The sequence below is a fragment of the Aulonocara stuartgranti genome (assembly GCF_965226115.1).
Source record: "Aulonocara stuartgranti genome assembly, chromosome: 3".
In the NCBI taxonomy this organism is placed as follows: Eukaryota; Metazoa; Chordata; class Actinopteri; order Cichliformes; family Cichlidae; genus Aulonocara; species Aulonocara stuartgranti.
In genome coordinates this window covers 14,872,557-14,889,863 of record NC_138941.1, presented here as the reverse complement: position 1 = coordinate 14,889,863, position 17,307 = coordinate 14,872,557, and the positions used below count along the sequence as shown (strand labels likewise).

The following is a 17,307-nucleotide window of genomic DNA, read 5'->3' as shown; positions in this document are numbered from 1 at the left end:
ATTTCAGTGCACTTTCACATTTCTTTAAATTCAAACTACAGTCCTGTGAATAACTAGAAACATGGGGTCAGGTGGCAGAGCAGGTCAGCCACTAATCAGAAGGTCGGTGGTTCGATCCCAGGCTGCCTCCTGGCTGCATGCCAAACCCTAACCCCGTGTTTGCCTACTGGTGGTGGTCAGAGGGCCCGGTGGCGCCTGTGTCCGGCAGCCTCGCCTCTGTCAGTGCGCCCCAGGGCAGCTGTGGCTACAATGTAGCTGCCATCACCAGTGTGTGAATGTGTGTGAATGTGTGTGTGTGAATGACTGAATGTAGTGTGAAGCGCTTTGGGGTCCTATGGACTAGAAAAGCGTTATACAAATGCAGGCCATTTAGAAACACTTCTAGCAGCACAAATGTGAGCTAATTGTTTTCTGCTTGACTTTATCAGTCTCTCATATTGTTGTGGAGGAATGTTGGCCCACTCTTCATTACAACGTTGCTTCAGTTCTTTGAGGTTTGTGGGCATTTATTTAAGCACAGCTCTCTGAATGTCCCAGGTTGAGGTCTGCACTTTGCTTTTCAGCTATTCTGCTGTAGATTTGCTGCTGTGTTTGGGATCATTGTTCGACTGCAAGACCTAAACTTTACCTATTAAACAGTTAACTCTGTATTTTACACTTTATGTGAATATTGTTGCAGATTTCAATTATTAATGTTTTTATAACTTTGTTCTTTCTTATATTTAATATTATACAATATGTATACTTCATGTCTCTGTCTTCTTTTGAACACTCCAGCACAGCATCACTATAACTTTGTCCTCACTGACAATAAAGCTGTTTTATATATTTCATTGCAAATGTTTCAAGCAATTTGTAGCTGTATCTTAAGATATTTTGTTAATAATATAGTATTTTATATTGTTTTTTTCCCCATATTTGAGAAATATTTAACATGTAAAAGTCTGTTTATGTACAATTTGGTGATATTAGCCCTGATTATTGGAGGAACTTGTACATGAAGCAGATTTCTGAGACTTCAGATTTGAAGGTTGTTGTCATATAATCTTTTTTTTTTATTTATTTATTTTTTTAAATGACATCAGAAACAGCAGTATGCGACATTACGTGATGGCAGAGCTTCAGTTCATCCTTTGTCTTTTTTTTTTTTTTTTTTTTTTTTTTTTAATAAATAGGACAGGGGGAATGAATGAGAGAGAGAGGGGGAGAGAAAGAAAGAAAACCAAAGAGGAGAAGAGACGGTGAGAAGGGGGGGGAAGAGAGAGAAAAAAAAAAGAACTCCTGGGTCACCTGTATGGAGAAAAAAACAAAAAAAAAACAAACAAAAAAAACAAACAGAGGAGACAGCAAACAACAAAGAGCAACATAATAATAGAGAAAACAAAGCACCATCACAATAAACTAGCTAGTCATAGATATCAATATTTACTAAATAATAAACGATATTGTGCAGCACGCAAGATAGACAGCGCACAGTGTGCTTTGAGGCAGCAGCCAAGAAAGCTTTAGTCCGTGTCTGTGAATACCCATGTGTGCATACCTGTGTGGATCAGCATGCTTGCATTCCAAAGGTTTCTCCATGTAATGATCTGCTAGGGAGTGTGGGGGGGCCACAGCCCCGTCCTCCAGGGTGTGAAGCGGGTATGGAGGAGATCAAAACTCCAGACATCCAGAGGCCCCCAGAACACAAGAGACCATGGAAGACCAACAGAGGGGCAGCCGCGCCACTGTCCCAGTAAGAGCTGAGGAGAGTCCCAGATGAGGGCTCGCCCAGCAGCCGCGGAGCAGAAGTCAGGGGGAGTTGCAGTGACGCGCCCGTGAGCTCCGCCGGCCCCCAGCTGCGCCTGAGTGACCGAGCCCTAGGCCGAGAGGCCGGGGGCACCCCACCTCCAAAGGGGCCCGAGCGAGCCCCAGGCCCCAGGCCCCGACAAGCGGCCGCCAAGGAGTGAGCCGGTGTGTACCCGGACGCCCACCCCCAGACACAAAGAACCACCAACACACCGACACCTGAGGGAGTCCGCCACCGGCAGGGGAAGTGGTGGTGGGTGGAGATAGGCCTCCAAACCTTGGAGGGCCTGAGGTGTCCCCAGAGAGGTGGCGTCTGATACCCAACCTGACATATAGACACAGACATACAGGCACACACAGACACAAACATCCATTCCCACCCTCATGCTCTCATATGCACTCACTCCACACTCAACCAACGTGGAGACAGACATAAAGAGACGCTGTACACACAATCACACTCCCCAAGCGTACTCTACAAACCGGGTCTAGGTACCCTTGCCCCTGGAGGGGGGAATTGCACCCAGACCCAGGTGGTGTTACCCTTTTCCCTGCGGTGGGGAGAGGCAGACCACCCCGACTCCGCAGCAGCAGGGAGGCCCCACACCCCAGACCGCAGTCGGACGGCCAACTCCTCCTACTAGCCCTCCCGCTCCAGCAGGCCGCAGAGAATGGGGGTGGGAGAAGACTCCAAACCTCCCTCCACCCGCTCATTGTAGTGTTGATGCATATGTGTTCTAAGGTGCAATTAAAACCCAGGAGGGCATGGAGCTACCTGCCAAGGAGCAGCAGGTAAGCGCATAGTCCCTCCTGCTAACCCTCAATGACTAAGTGTATTTAAAATTGAGAGGTGGGCAACGACGTCAGGGGTGAGGTATACACCCTGATGGTGATTTGGACTCCGTGATTGTGCCCACCCCCAAGATCCTATATGTATGTGTAATGAGAGTGTGAATAATGTGAATGTCTAAGTTGTGGGATAAAATTGAGGCAGAGGCAGCCAGAAGGGGACGGGGGGGGGGGGGGGGGGGTAGCCTCCTCTGCACCCTGGTGACATACCCCCACTCCAAGGCCCTGCATGTGTGGGTGGTTGTGGAGGAGCGGGAAGAGGGAGGCAGCTGGAGATGGGGAGGGAAGGAAGGGAGGGGCAGGTAACCCCTCCCTGGGGCCAGCTCCCCCGCTGACCCCAGTAGGCACTCCCACCCTCCGCGACCCGCCAGGGAAGGGGGGCCCAGGCCCATCAAACCGGGGCCCAGTGCAGTAGCGCCCCCCGGCTCCACAGAGCCCTGGACAGTCCACCCAACCCCACCACAGAGAAAACTGCACCCACCCCACCAACCACACATCTTCCAGACTACATAAGACGGTAAACGCCCAGGCTGAGATCTTCCTCCACCTCTCCTGTATCTCCCCCTCCTGCAGAGAGTTCCTGAAGAGAAGAAAGCTCCTGCAAGATGTGACCATCCCCCCCACCAGTTGAAGAGCCCCCCAGGCGGCTCGACGCACCGGTGGCACCCTGCTCCAGGGCCGGGCCCCCATGCACCCACCCGCCCACAACCCCGGCAACACACCAACCAGGACCCAAGCCCCCGAGGCCCGGCCCGGGGCCCAGCCCAGAGACGGAGCGCCCCCAGAACCTCACGCCCATCCCGGACCCACCCAGGGGCAGCCAGGTTGCCAGGTCAGTAACCCACGTCCGTCAGCACAGACCCTCCCCTAGCCCCGCTGCACGCAGCCGCGAGGAAACAGTCACCTGAGAGCCAACAGAGCCCTCAACCGGACGTGACCGCTACCCCGGGTTGAGCCCCCCAAGGAAGATGCCTCCGGGGAACCCCCCGACGCCCTAAGCCTGTCCCTACCCCCTCACCAATCACAACAGTGAAGGCGGGACCAAACTATGACCCCCCACCCCCACTAGGTGATGGAGCTGATAAAAGGGGCCCAGAGCAATTGATCTAATGTGGTGGCAGAGGCTGTGTCAAGACTAATGTAATCTAATAGATAATTTCTATATTGGTTAGAATTAAGATTATTTTTATTTTTCCAGTTCATGAGGACTGTTTTCTTGGCTATGCATAGGGCGGTGAAGATCATATGGGCTATATTCTTTTCTGAAGTGATATTATCTAAGCTGCCCAACAAACACACTAAGGGGGAGGTTGGAATGTTACATTTCAGACACTTTGATAAGTCTTCACATATCTCGCGCCAAAACTTTTGCACTGGTGGACAGAACCAAAGAGCGTGGATGTAATTGTCTGGTGTATTGCCTTGACAGTGTGAGCAGTTGTTGGAAGATGTAAAGCCCATCTTGAACATCCGATGACCTGTATAGTGCACTCTATGAAGTATTTTGTATTGTATTAATTGCAGACTGGGATTTTTAATTAATTTAAAAGTTTTTAAGCAAATCTGAGACCAGAAGTTTTGGTCTAGGTTGACTGATAAATCTGCTTCCCACTTTGCAGTAGGAAGGGATATTGATTCATCTAATTTAGAAAGTGTTCTGTATATTTTAGATAATAATTTGGGGGATTTAAGAGTAAGAAAATGTGCCGCACTTAGTGGTGTTTGTAATTCAACTTGACTGAGGTTAAATTTCTTTTTTACTATGGATTTAATTTGTTGATATTCTAAAAACCTTGTCTTGTTGATCCCATATTGTTCAACTAGTCTGTCAAATGGAATACATTCTGTTCCCTCTAATATATGTTCTAAGTATTTAATTCCTTTACAACTCCATTCTGGGAAATTAATCATATTATTGTTTTGTAATATGTCAGGGTTATTCCAGATAGGTGTACGTTTGCATGGGATTAATGAAGACTCCGTTATTTTTAGAAACTCCCACCATGCTGTTAGAGAAAAGCTGATGTTGATACTTTTAAAGCATTCATGTCTTTTGATGTTTGAGCTAATAAATGGTAGGTCTGAAATCTCTAGATCCTTGCATAGTGCCTGTTCAACATCTAGCCAGGGCTCAACTAAGAAGGTATGTTTTAACCATTCTGAGATGAACTGAAGCCTGTTGGCTAAGAAGTATTGGTGAAAATTAGGCAGATCTAATCCTCCTCTATCCTTGGTTCTTTGTAGCGTTTTTAAGCTAATACGCGGGGGTTTATCTTTCCAAAGGAATTTGGAAATATATGAATCCAGAGATCTGAACCAATCTTGTGATGGTTTGTTAGGGATCATCAAAAATAAGTAATTTATTTTTGGCAAGATCATCATTTTTATAGTGGCGACCCTTCCCATGAGTGATATGGGTAAAGATTTCCATCTAGTCAGATCGCCTTCTACTTTCTTTAGAAGTGGGATGTGGTTTAGTTTAGTTAAGTCTGAAAGCTTAGGAGAGACATTAATACCTAAATATTTAATATTTCCGGATTGCAGTGGGGCAGAGGAAGAATTATGGAAGGAGCAGTTAATGGGGAGAACTGTAGATTTTGGCCAGTTAATTGAATAATCTGAAACTCTTGAAAACCAGTTTATTAAAGTAATTACCTCAGAGAGGTTGGTTTGTGTGTTTTGCAGAAAAAGCAACACATCATCCGCATAGAGACTGATTTTATGTTCTATGTTCTTACATTTTATGCCCTTAATTGTTGTAGCCTGTCTAAATGCTGCTGCTAGAGGTTCGATAAAAATTGCAAAAAGTGAGGGGGAGAGTGGGCATCCCTGTCTGGTGCCCCTCAGGAGACAGAAGCTGGAGGATGTCTGGTCATTTGTTCTGATACGAGCCGTTGGGGAATTGTATAATATTCTTATCCAGTTTATGAAAGAGTTTCCAAAACCAAATTTGTGTAAAGTTGCGAATAAAAATTTCCAATTAACTCTGTCAAATGCTTTTTCTGCATCTAGAGATAATATTATGGCTTCGATGTTTTTATCGTATGAGTAGTCTATTAAATTAAGTAATCTACGAGTGTTTGTTGAGGAGTGCCGACCTTTTATGAAACCAGTTTGGTCAGGATGAATTAAGAGGGGGGTCATTTTCTCTAATCTCTTTGAGAGAGCTTTGCAGATTATTTTAAGGTCTACATTTAAAAGAGAAATTGGACGATAGCTTGAGGGAAATAAAGGGTCTTTGCCTGGTTTTAGCAGGAGACTAATGTTGGCAGAATTCATATTTGGTGGTAGTCTGCCCTTTTCCTCGATTTCCTGCAACATGCTGTGGAATACTGGTGCCAAAATTGTCCAGAATTCTTTGTAGAATTCTGCAGGGAAGCCGTCTGGACCTGGAGCCTTATTATTGGGCATACTTATCAGGGCTTCCTGGAGTTCACTTGGCGTCAGTGGCGAATCCAGTTCCATTGCTTGACTGTCTAGTAATTTTGGAAGAGTTACGTTGTCAAGAAACAGATCAATTTCATTTTTAGATGGGTTTATTTGTGGTGAGTATAAAGTTTCATAGAAATCCCTAAAAATGTTGTTTATTCTTCCAGGATCATATATTGTGTTCCCCGATAAATCTTTAGCAGCACATATAGTTGTTTTTTCTTTATTTATTTTTAGCTGGTTAGCTAGAAATCGACCTGATTTGTTACTGTGTTCAAAATTCTGCAAGCGAAGTCTTTGTATAAGGAATTGTGTTTTTTTATTAATAGTTTCATTTAATTCTAGTTTTGTTTTGCATATTTTGTTCAATGTTTCCTGATCTTGGTAGGACGCGTAGGCTTCTTCTAGTGATTTGATGTTTTTTTCTAATTCCTGAATATTTTTGTTTTCTTCTTTCTTTTTGTGTGATGAGAAAGAAATTATTTTACCTCTCATCACAGCTTTCCCTTGTCATATAATCATATATGTTGTCATATAATCTAAATGATGGCAGATTAACGTTCCCTACCTCTGTCCTACAACCACAGGACTCCTTTGCATTCGACTGATAGAAATTTCAAACTCAGTGTTAATGAAGATTTCAAAGGCCTTAGTGCAGGGGTAGGGAACGTCTAAAACCTGCAGGGACACCGGCCCTCGAGGCCTGGAGTTCCCTACCGCTGCCTTAGTGTGACAGGAATGAAGCTGTAGCGCCTCCCAGTGGTTGAAAAGAGGTACACAAGAGGTTTTTGCAACCTGCTGTTTAATGAAGGTAATCAGCTGGGACAAAGGTACATTATGAGAATAATATCTCTGACAAACCTCTACCTCAATTAAAAGATGCATTTTGATTTACATGAATGCATTTCATCTTCTCTGCAAAGGCTACACAACCTTCTTTGCCATTTGAGTGTGTCCAGTCCAGCTGAAACCAGCTCATTACTGATGGCATGAAAACGATCTGTGAGGTAACATTTTTACTGTCATTCGTTCCTGTTGAAAACTTGTCACGTGTTTGCTTAGGTTCTTCTCAATAATCCTCCCGTATCCTGTGTAAAAACTACCCGAGCTTAAAGTATACAGACTGCCGGGAGGGGCGAGACGGGAATTTTCATTGCATATATATATATATATTAAAATACAGATAGCAGCAGCCACGAAAACATAGGCAAGAGAGAGCATAGCAGTGTCGTAGATGTAGCCAAATAAGACAGATAAATTAAGATGGAAAATCCCCAAAACAAAACCCAATCTTTAGTGTGGGAGCATTTCCATGTCATTCCCAAAGGTGTAATTATTTTCAGCGACTGCAAACTGAACACAAACTTTTCATAACTGAGTTTGTTTCTTCAGTTGTATTTTGGTAATGCTGTTGTACAGCAGGGAAGCAAACACAAGTGCTAACGCTAACAACATCCAATCAGGATTCATTGGTTAGATCAAAGCTAACATCTGCATTACATGTGAGCACTACACATGTTATTTAACATATATAACGTATAAGATTTTTACATCTTTCTCTTTCCCTCGAGAAGAACTGCTAAAACTGTAGAAATAACATTACAGAAAAGCAGGACATGCTCAAGCAAAACATTATAGAAAATCTGTCACGGTTCTGGCTCAGTTTGACCCAGTATTTTGAGTTGTCATGTTTTTGCAGGTTTAGTTTAGTTCCATGTGTCATTTTCTGTCTCTCTCTCTATGTCGAGTCTGCGTCTTAGTGTGATGGTTTCTTGTTCCTGTTTTATTGTGAAGGTCTGCGTCTCATGTGAGTGTTCAGTTTTATCTCTGTCTCGTCTTGTTGATTATTCCCAGCTGTGTCCACCACCTGTGTGTAATTCCCCTGTGTTTCTCTGTGTATTTAAGTCGTGTCCACAGAGGCTTCGCACACGGACTGTGTAGGTCTGAAGGAGGCTCAATTTGAATTCCAATACAAGACTCAACAAGAGCAAATAGGAACACTCCAACAACAGCTCCTAGAAGCTCAACACCAACTCAAGGAACAGGAAGACAAACATAGGCAGGACCAGGAGACACTGAACATGGAAATCAGTGAGCTTAAATCCCAGCTCTGCTCCAACAAGGAGCTTCATGACATGAAAGTAGAGACTCTTTATCAAGAGTTGAAAGAAGTCAAAGCGTCCTACATTAAAATCACACAGGAGCAAAATGAACAAAATTCCAACACAGCAAATGGAAAATCTGAGCTTCTGGTGGAAAAAGACACCAAAGAACAGGACAAGGAAGAAGAAGAAGACTCCCTGACATCAACTGAGATGTCTCTGCATGACTCTCTACAACAAACAGAAGACAGAGAGAAAACGATAACTACCAATCCAGCTGAACTCGAAACTGAAGCTAAGACTGTGCCAGAGAAAAAACCCAAGAAGAAGAAGAGGAACTGGCTGCGTCAGCTTTTCAGCTGTACCAGTCCACAGACAGACTGATTTACACAACTGTGGAAAAACTAAATAAATACAAAAAAAAAAAAAAAATGGAAAACATAGATGTGTCATTATTTCATATAGATTTCAAATAACATACCATTTGATGTCAACATGTTTTAGTTGCATTTGCAGTGCTCGTGCTGTTATATTCTTATGATTCTGTTCATTTTATGAGTGTATCCTTCAGCCTTGCTTCACATATTTACTGCTGCTTGATCAGCTTTAGTCCTGCTAGCATCAGCACAGGTAGAAACAGATCACACATCAGAGAATCGGCCGTGCATCTAAATGCAAATGGAAACTAAAAATGAAAACATAGATAACTGAGCTGAACTTCATAGATCTGAAAGTTGACCAATGCATACATAGTGCTAAAAATCAGGTATCGGGAAAACACATTATTTTATATTATGCTGATGTCAGGGCTCTGAGTGCGGGCAGGTGGAAATGTGGATCCAAATGCAGGACTCCGAGACGAAATGTAACTAAAACCACAGCTTTTATTGCTGGCATGAAACAAAAACAGAAACCAAACCATGAAACCAAGCAGGAACACACAGGCAGGGTCTGAGGGTACGACGCGACACCAAGCATGGGAAAACACAGGGCTTAAATACACAGGGTAGTAATGAGGGAATGGGCCACAGAAGGGAGACACAGCTGGGGGAGCTGAACTTTATAGATCTGAAAGTTGACCAATGCATACATAGTGACAACACATTATTTTATATTATGCTGAAGTCAGTTTTTATCCAATTTTATAACTATATCATATAATAAAGTCTGTTTTGAAGTTTACTATGGTAACAATGCATCTTTTTAGGCTTTTCAGAAACACTGTAACTTCATAGGTATGAACCAACAAACCATTTTTCATCATGACAATAAAAAATAAATCTAAAGGAGATAAACATCACAACTGTTCAACCAAGCATTAAGTCCATTTTGAAACAAAGAACGATGTACACTCAGCCAATCACATGGCAGCAACTCAATGCAGTGTAAAAGGTGAGATGTAAAATAAAACAATTAAAAATATTAATTAATCTTAATCAATCTTAAAATATGAAGCAATCTTCAAACTCCCCTTTACATACAAAGCTGTGGCCAACCTTACAAACCATTTTGAATTTTTTCCAGCCGAGGCGTTCAAAATAACCAAACTGCTAATAGTCACGGTTTAATTTGGGCAGCTGCCTGCCTAATATAATGTAAAATCATCACAATATTTTACACAAAGAGAGTAAATGTATCCTTGTACTCAGCTAAGACAGCTGGGCTGCTGTGGCTTGTGTTTATGTTCAGAGTGACATCTGATTTAAAAGCAGACTGTCATGGTTGCGGCTGTGTGCAGGCAGGATGAGGACCCAAACGCAAGCTCACGGAGGCAGGAATGAACTCAAAACACAGCTTTATTGCTGGAGAGAGAAACCATACAACCTAAACGAGGAAACTCTAACGTAATACACAGAGAAACACACGGCCATGAATGAGGGAGAACGCGACACAGAACTGAGGGAGACGCAGACATAAATACACAGAGGGTTAACGAGGGAAGTGGGAGCACACGGGGAACACAGGTGACACTGATAATCATAACAAGACACGGCAGGAGTGAACGCAACACTGACGGGAGACTGTCAAAGTAAAACAGGAAGTACACGGAGGTTCAGAGAGGAGGAGAGACAGCACGGGGAGAGCACGGACATAACGGGCTGGGAAAACATGGAATAAAACTCAAGGAGGGGAAACGAGGGCTCACAGATAAACAGAGGGGCACACAGGAGGTAATCAAATAAGGAACATCTTAACAGAAACCATGGCATAAATAAAGAACAACACACAAAACATACGAAAACTAAGAATGCTGGGCCAACATGGCCCAGGATCATGACAGACAACAAAAGACACTGAGCAGCATATCAGTCAGCATGGGAAAAATGCCATAGATTTAAGGAACCAGGCTAAAATAATTGGTTTCTAGTGGGTTCTATTGTAAGTGCTCTATATTTCAGCATGACATACTGTATGCATCCTACACTGAGAACCCTTGAAGCTGATCATCAGGGTATGCTGTGTACTTCTTACACAGAAGATAAAATAACATGCAAAGATTTTAGATGGTTGTGGTTGGCCCTTACACACAGATGTAAGGTCAAAAAAAAAAAAATCACCCACAGTGGATCGTTCACAGACGCTGGTCCAGTAGAACCCACTTCCACAAAGGCTGCACCTGCTCTGGCAGAACAGGAAGCATCAACTACATAGTAGCTATTTTCATAATTAAGACATCAACTATAGGTGTTCCCAAAATGTGCCATGTTGTCTGCACACCTGACAGCTCAATAAGTCCTGTGTTGATTACAGATGGTGGTTGTTTCCAGAAACAGCACTTGCATAAAACAAGTACAGAGCACTTTATGAGCCAACCTGCTTCTTTAATGAGCATTTAGGTTGTTTGTATTCAGTGTTCACAGATAATATGCTCATTAAAAGGGGGGATCCACTATGTCCTTCTTCACAATCCTGTCTGCCAACTTTAAGAAGAAATCAGAGTGACGCAGAAGCTTTAAAACAGTGTTCAGAATAATCAGTGATGCTTTTATCTGAACTGATGACAGATAAAGATGAACGTGAGTGTGGCAGAAGAGTAAGTTCTCCCTCTTTCTTGGAAGTATACAAAAGTCTGTTGTTTCTAAAAAGTTAATAAACAAACAACAAGTTCTTACAGAATGAGACGTGAAGCCTGGAGATGAGCAGTTCAGACACGCTGTTATTAAATTCTACCTGAGCAGGTTATAGTTCACCTCAGTTACGGAAGAACAAATAACACTTGGCTCTGGGAGCTTCAGTTTTTATACACTGTCGTAGCACCACCCTAAGCCATCATTTGCATCAACACCTACATCACTAGCCCAGCAGTTCTAAGAAACTTCTCTGTTTGTGGTTCAGAACCTAATGTGACACCAATGAGCACAACAGCATGCAGCTGCAGGTTGTTGTTCATACCTGGCTTTACAATAAAGAGCCATGTTTGCAGGCAGCTGTTTGAAGTTTTGTGTAAAATATCATTTTTATAGAAATAAACCAAATGTGTCTAAATATATTAAGTAAACAATCAGAATAAGAACATTTTGAAATAAAATCCAAAAACTGCATCTGGCTTAGTTTTTGTTGAATAAATAATGACTCTGTGTAATATGTCATGTGTTGTATATGTAAGTTGTATTTGTACAATGAAGCCAGGCTTTCTTTGTGTTAGCTGCCTGACAGAACCTAAAACTCTAGTCAGAGATTGCAGGTGTCACAACAGACATGATCAGCTTTCTCTGTCGATCCTATCTTTCTGTTTCACACTCTGTGCACTCATAGAAATAAATCTTTAAAAAAAACAATCACATGACTCTTCTTCCACACAACATGATCCCTGAGTGCCGCCTGCTCCAACCAGACATGTTCTCACAGCGACGATGGTGATAATTAAAATCTACAAAGAACGTGATAAACATTATTAAAATGCAGCACTGTTAAAGCAACGTGATTAATGCTGCATTAAAATGAGCCTTTAGCACATAGAGATGATTCAACAGTTTCATTTGACTTCATTGTTTCTAAGGCAGATGCTACACCAGTGAAGGTGCACTTAGTTTTCACACACTGCTTCTGCATTGTGTCTTAGTTTTAGTGGATTAAATAATGACACAGTGTTTGTTTGTTTTTCTTTAGTAACAAATGACCTCAGACCAGCTTATAATATTTTATAAACAAATAAGCATAAATGCATAAACTCAGCCTGGAATCACATGGGATAAACATGGGATGTGCATTTTTTTATTTGTTTTGTGTTACTGAGTCTTGCAAGAATGCCAACCTTACCAGCAGCAGCTTGGTTTTTTTGTTTGTTGTTTTTTTAATTGAATGAGTGCTGAAAGTTGAGCAACAGCTGTGACAACGAGAGAAGATGGAGCCAATCAGAAACAACTGTGAAAATGTACAATATGCAAGCTAAGAAAGCAAAGTGTAGCAATGTTGCCATCATTTTTGTTATTGTGGGATTTTTTTCAACATTCACTGAAAATCACTTCTCTCATATTTCCTCTTTATTATTTTCATCACTGTTTAAGAAACGTAACAAAGTCTTATAAAGCATCTAAACCAGCATCATGAAGTGATGTTTAAAGATGGCAGCAAGCTGACAGAATCTCTCAACTCAAGAGCAACATTCAAAGTGCACAGGCTGAAGGAAATGATTGATTTATCACATGCAATTACAATACGCCTTTTCATCTGTATCTGGATGTACAATGGGTATCGTTGTTTGTCCCAGCAGTTTACAATACAGAATGTGCACGTCTGTGGGGCTTTTATAAAGATTTCTATTTGCATTGATACAATTGCTTGGATCACAAATTGTTCTAACTTGATTAAAGTCACCAATGATAAAGGTATTCTTGCGCTTACAGTTACCATTATTATCTCTGTTTGCTATCAGATCATCACATCCCCCTTGTGGGATCATGTTGATGATATGCTGGTTTTCTGAACATGTCCGTTAGTCATGCAGAGCACAGTGCCAGAGAGCGCCACCAGCAGGAACATGGAAGTCTTCATTGTATTTCTATATCGAAAAAGTAAACAGAGTGAATATATAAATCAGTATTATTTCATTTCATTTATTAACTTGTTTATTTTTGTTTCCTAAATGTTAATCGTGCTTAACTATTAAAGTAAAAATACAGATAGATAGGAAACTCTCTGAAAAGTCAAACTGTTTTCAGTGAGTTTATATATTTGCCAGAGGAAAGGTCAGAATCTGCATATCTGACCACTTTGAATCAATTTATATCTAAACAGAAATCAGTAAAAGTTCAAATCAGTTTATCAATATCCTCACTTATGAGGATATTGATATCCGTATAACTGGAGTTATTATGGATTTTCATACATGACATTTGTGAAAAAGGCGAGGGTGTCAGGGTCCCTGTGTCTACCCGGTCGCCTCAGTGTGGCTACATGTGTTTTTTTGTTTTGATTTTGTCCCCGCTCTCTCCCTCCCTCCTTCTCTCACTGCCTGGGCGGAGCTCATCTGTGGGCTCCTGCCCTTGGCCCACGCACCTGGTGACACCTGTGGCTCATCACCCAACAGTGTTCCAGTCCCCTTATAAGATGGCAGCCCTGTATTTCTCATCGCTGGACCGTTGCCGACTCTCGTCAGTGTTAACCCCAGCTCAGTTCGTTCTCGTGTTTCCCTAGCGATCTTCTTACAGTAACCTTTTGCATCTCTGTGAATAGATTTCCCTGGACCTGCCCCTGTGTTACCTGAGCGATCAAGTGTGGGAGGATTGGAGCGAGCTTTTGTGTTTCTTGTGGAGTGTGAAGAGGAGCGTGGAGCGTGGATGGAGTGAGGACTTTGGAGCGTGTGTGGACTGCAAGTGTCTTTCCCCCCTCCTGTTCGTGTGTGGATTCCCGGAACCCGTCTTTTCCCCACTGTGTAAATAGATCACCTGGTGCTTCTGTAAATAAAAAACCTTTATTGTTCCCTACTCAGAGCCTACGCGTGAGTCCGTTCAGTCCCGTTGTGACAGAGGGTAAGGACGTAAAGAGGGACTGGTGAAGAGTCTGCAGCCGCAGCACCGATCCATCTGTCCATCTCCTGTTCCCTTCTCTGATCACTCGTGAACAAGACTGCGAGTTTTGTAACTTAATAAAAGCAGTAATTTGTTTGCCAGAGGGCCCCTTCCACGTCACACCCTGTTCTTTCCTTCTTGTCTTATATGAAAATTCACTTTGTGTAGCTTTTTGGGAAATTGTTAAACTTCAGGAAGATTCTGAACATGCCCCATCGTTTAGCCAGCTCTTTGGAGCTGAGCAGGTTCAGGCCTGTTGTTGTAAGTTTTATAAAACGATCTCATTTAAACGGATAATCCAGCTGAAGCTTCAGACAGCCGTCAGACAGTGAAACACTGCCATCTGCTGGACGCGAATAACAAAGACGCTGCTTTGACGGGTGAGGGAGTTTCAACAAGTCTGCAACGACTCAAGCATCAAACTACAGAACTATTATAGCGGACATGGTGCTCTAATGACTGCTTCATTAACGCAGGTCAGAAAGGATCAAACATATCAATAAATTTTGAAATAAAAAAATTACTGTTTCACTGCACACACAAACCTTCTCTCATTAGCACAACACTGCCCAGGCCTCAGAGTGTATTCCTTATAGACTATTAAACCTTAGCATGTTATTTTAAAGTCTTACAGGTGAAACAGCCAACCAGTGATCCTAACTGTAATTTAAAATATTCAGCTGCAAAAATGCTTTTAGCAAATAGTTTTTTATGACTGTGCTAAGATTCAATACTAGATTTTTGCTGGTCTGATTAAAAGGTTAAATGTAGAAGTTTTGGGATCATATATTAATACTTCCAAAACAATAAAGTTGTTGTAGAGAATCTATGTTCATTATTGTTGCTCATCATGGAAAGACAAAGACATCAGACTCTGCTGAAAAATTTTACACTCCTACTCTCTGCACACAGCGGTCTGAGGGACCTTCCAGGATCGGGGATTTTATTTATTTTGTTCTTTTTCGGTCTTACTGGTTAGTAGGTTGTGATTTTCTACCTGTTGATCTCTCATTTGGAACATGATTTGCTCTGGAGCAGATTAGGTTCAAAGCATGAGTTGACCTGGCATTATGTCTTGGATTACAAAAAAATCCCACATTAAACCTTGAAGTTAGCCGGATAAGACAGCGTTCTGTTTCACAGTAAAGGCCTCAGAGAGTTGTTGCTAACCAAAGTCTATCTTGTACAGCCATGCAGCATCTTATGACGTTTTGTAACCTGTCACTACAAAGGAGCAGTGAAATGATTGCTGTTTTAGCGCACACACACAGTGTGGTGATCAGTATAAGGACATTAAAGTGATGTTGCAGAAAGCTGCATCTGGTCAGAAGGAAAAAAAACACGCACACTTGGAAGACTTGGCCAGATTTGCACAAAATGAATGGCTGACAGTGGACAGATACAAGGATGTGGATGGTCACACCCTCGTGCATTAAAGAGGCCGTTCACAAAACCAAACACTCAACAGACACAATAAGACAGCTGATCAGTTTGCCTCACTAACTCATCTACACAAGGCGTGTTGTAGAAGTAGAGCAGGGCGATATGGCCAAAAATATTCATCACGATATAAATTTGAAAATGTGCGATAACGATATAACTGACACGAGACAAAATACTTTACAACTCCACTTCATTTGTGCAAAAAAAAACAAACAATCAATGTATTTTCACTTAAATAAGCAGCTGCTTTTCATGTGCATTAAACTTATATAAAAATGTAACAGTGCAAATGCAAATTCCTCGCTGACAGTTTAACCAAAAGGCATTTCCAGTGGAAACTGGCCGACATATCCTCAGCACAAACATGTATAATATCCACAAAACTTAAAAAGAGGTTAAACAAACACACAATACAGTAATATTATGTTGAAGCACAGGACGTATCACTCCGCGAGGCTCCTGCCTACGATAGCCGTAATGCTCCAACAACCGATCTAGCGGTGCGGCTTCGTAGCTTAGCAAAGTCGTACTAAAACATTTGACAGATTTTCGAGCGCCGTGCACATAAAATCGTTTCCAGGTCAGTAAACACAACCAGGATTCATACAGTGGCTTGCAAAAGTATTCGGCCCCCTTGAACTTTTCCCCATTTTGTCACATTACAGCCACAAACATGAATCAATTTTATTGGAATTCCACGTGAAAGACCAACACAAAGTGGTGCACACGTGAGAAGTGGAACGAAAATCAGACATGATTCCAAACATTTTTTACAAATAAATAACTGCAAAGTGGGGTGTGTGTTCAGCCCCCTTTGGTCTGAGTGCAGTCAGTTGCCCATAGACGTTGCCTGATGAGTGCTAATGATTAAACAGAGTGCACCTGTGTGTAATCTAATGTCAGTACAAATACAGCTGCTCTGTGACGGCCTCAGAGGTTGTCTAAGAGAATATTGGGAGCAACAACACCATGAAGTCCAAAGAACACAGCAGACAGGTCAGGGATAAAGTTACTGAGAAATTTAAAGCAGGCTTAGGCTACAAAAAGAAACAACGTCCCACGGAGCACTGTTCAAACGATCATTCAGAAATGGAAGGAGTATGGCACAACTGTAAACCTACCAAGACAAGGCCGTCCACCTAAACTCACAGGCCGAACAAGGAGAGCGCTGATCAGAAATGCAGCCAAGAGGCCCATGGTGACTCTGGACGAGCTGCAGAGATCCACAGCTCAGGTGGGGGAATCTGTCCATAGGACAACTATTAGTCGTGCACTGCACAAAGTTGGCCTTTATGGAAGAGTGGCAAGAAGAAAGCCATTGTTAACAGAAAACCATAAGAAGTCCCGTTTGCAGTTTGCCACAAGCCATGTGGAGGACACAGCAAACATGTGGAAGAAGCTGCTCTGGTCAGATGAGACCAAAATGCAAAATGCTCTGTGTGGAAAACTAACACTGCACATGACTCTGAACACACCAGCCCCACTGTCAAATATGGTGGTGGCAGCATCATGCTCTGGGGGTGCTTCTCTTCAGCAGGGACAGGGAAGCTGGTCAGAGTTGATGGGAAGATGGATGGAGCCAAATACAGGGCGATCTTGGAAGAAAACCTCTTGGAGTCTGCAAAAGACTTGAGACTGGGGCGGAGGTTCACCTTCCAGCAGGACAACGACCCTAAACATAAAGC

General features: G+C 42.5%; 2 protein-coding genes and 1 long non-coding RNA gene across 3 annotated transcripts in view; all 3 read right to left on the bottom strand.

Moving 5' to 3' along the window:
- LOC309702569 (uncharacterized protein) overlaps window positions 1–17,307 on the bottom strand; it is a 1,256,944-nt gene that overhangs the window by 664,840 nt on the left and 574,797 nt on the right.
- LOC309702578 (protein NLRC3-like) overlaps window positions 1–17,307 on the bottom strand; it is a 174,090-nt gene that overhangs the window by 23,876 nt on the left and 132,907 nt on the right. The window lies entirely within an intron of this gene.
- LOC309702654 overlaps window positions 1–17,307 on the bottom strand; it is a 29,983-nt gene that overhangs the window by 3,018 nt on the left and 9,658 nt on the right. The window lies entirely within an intron of this gene.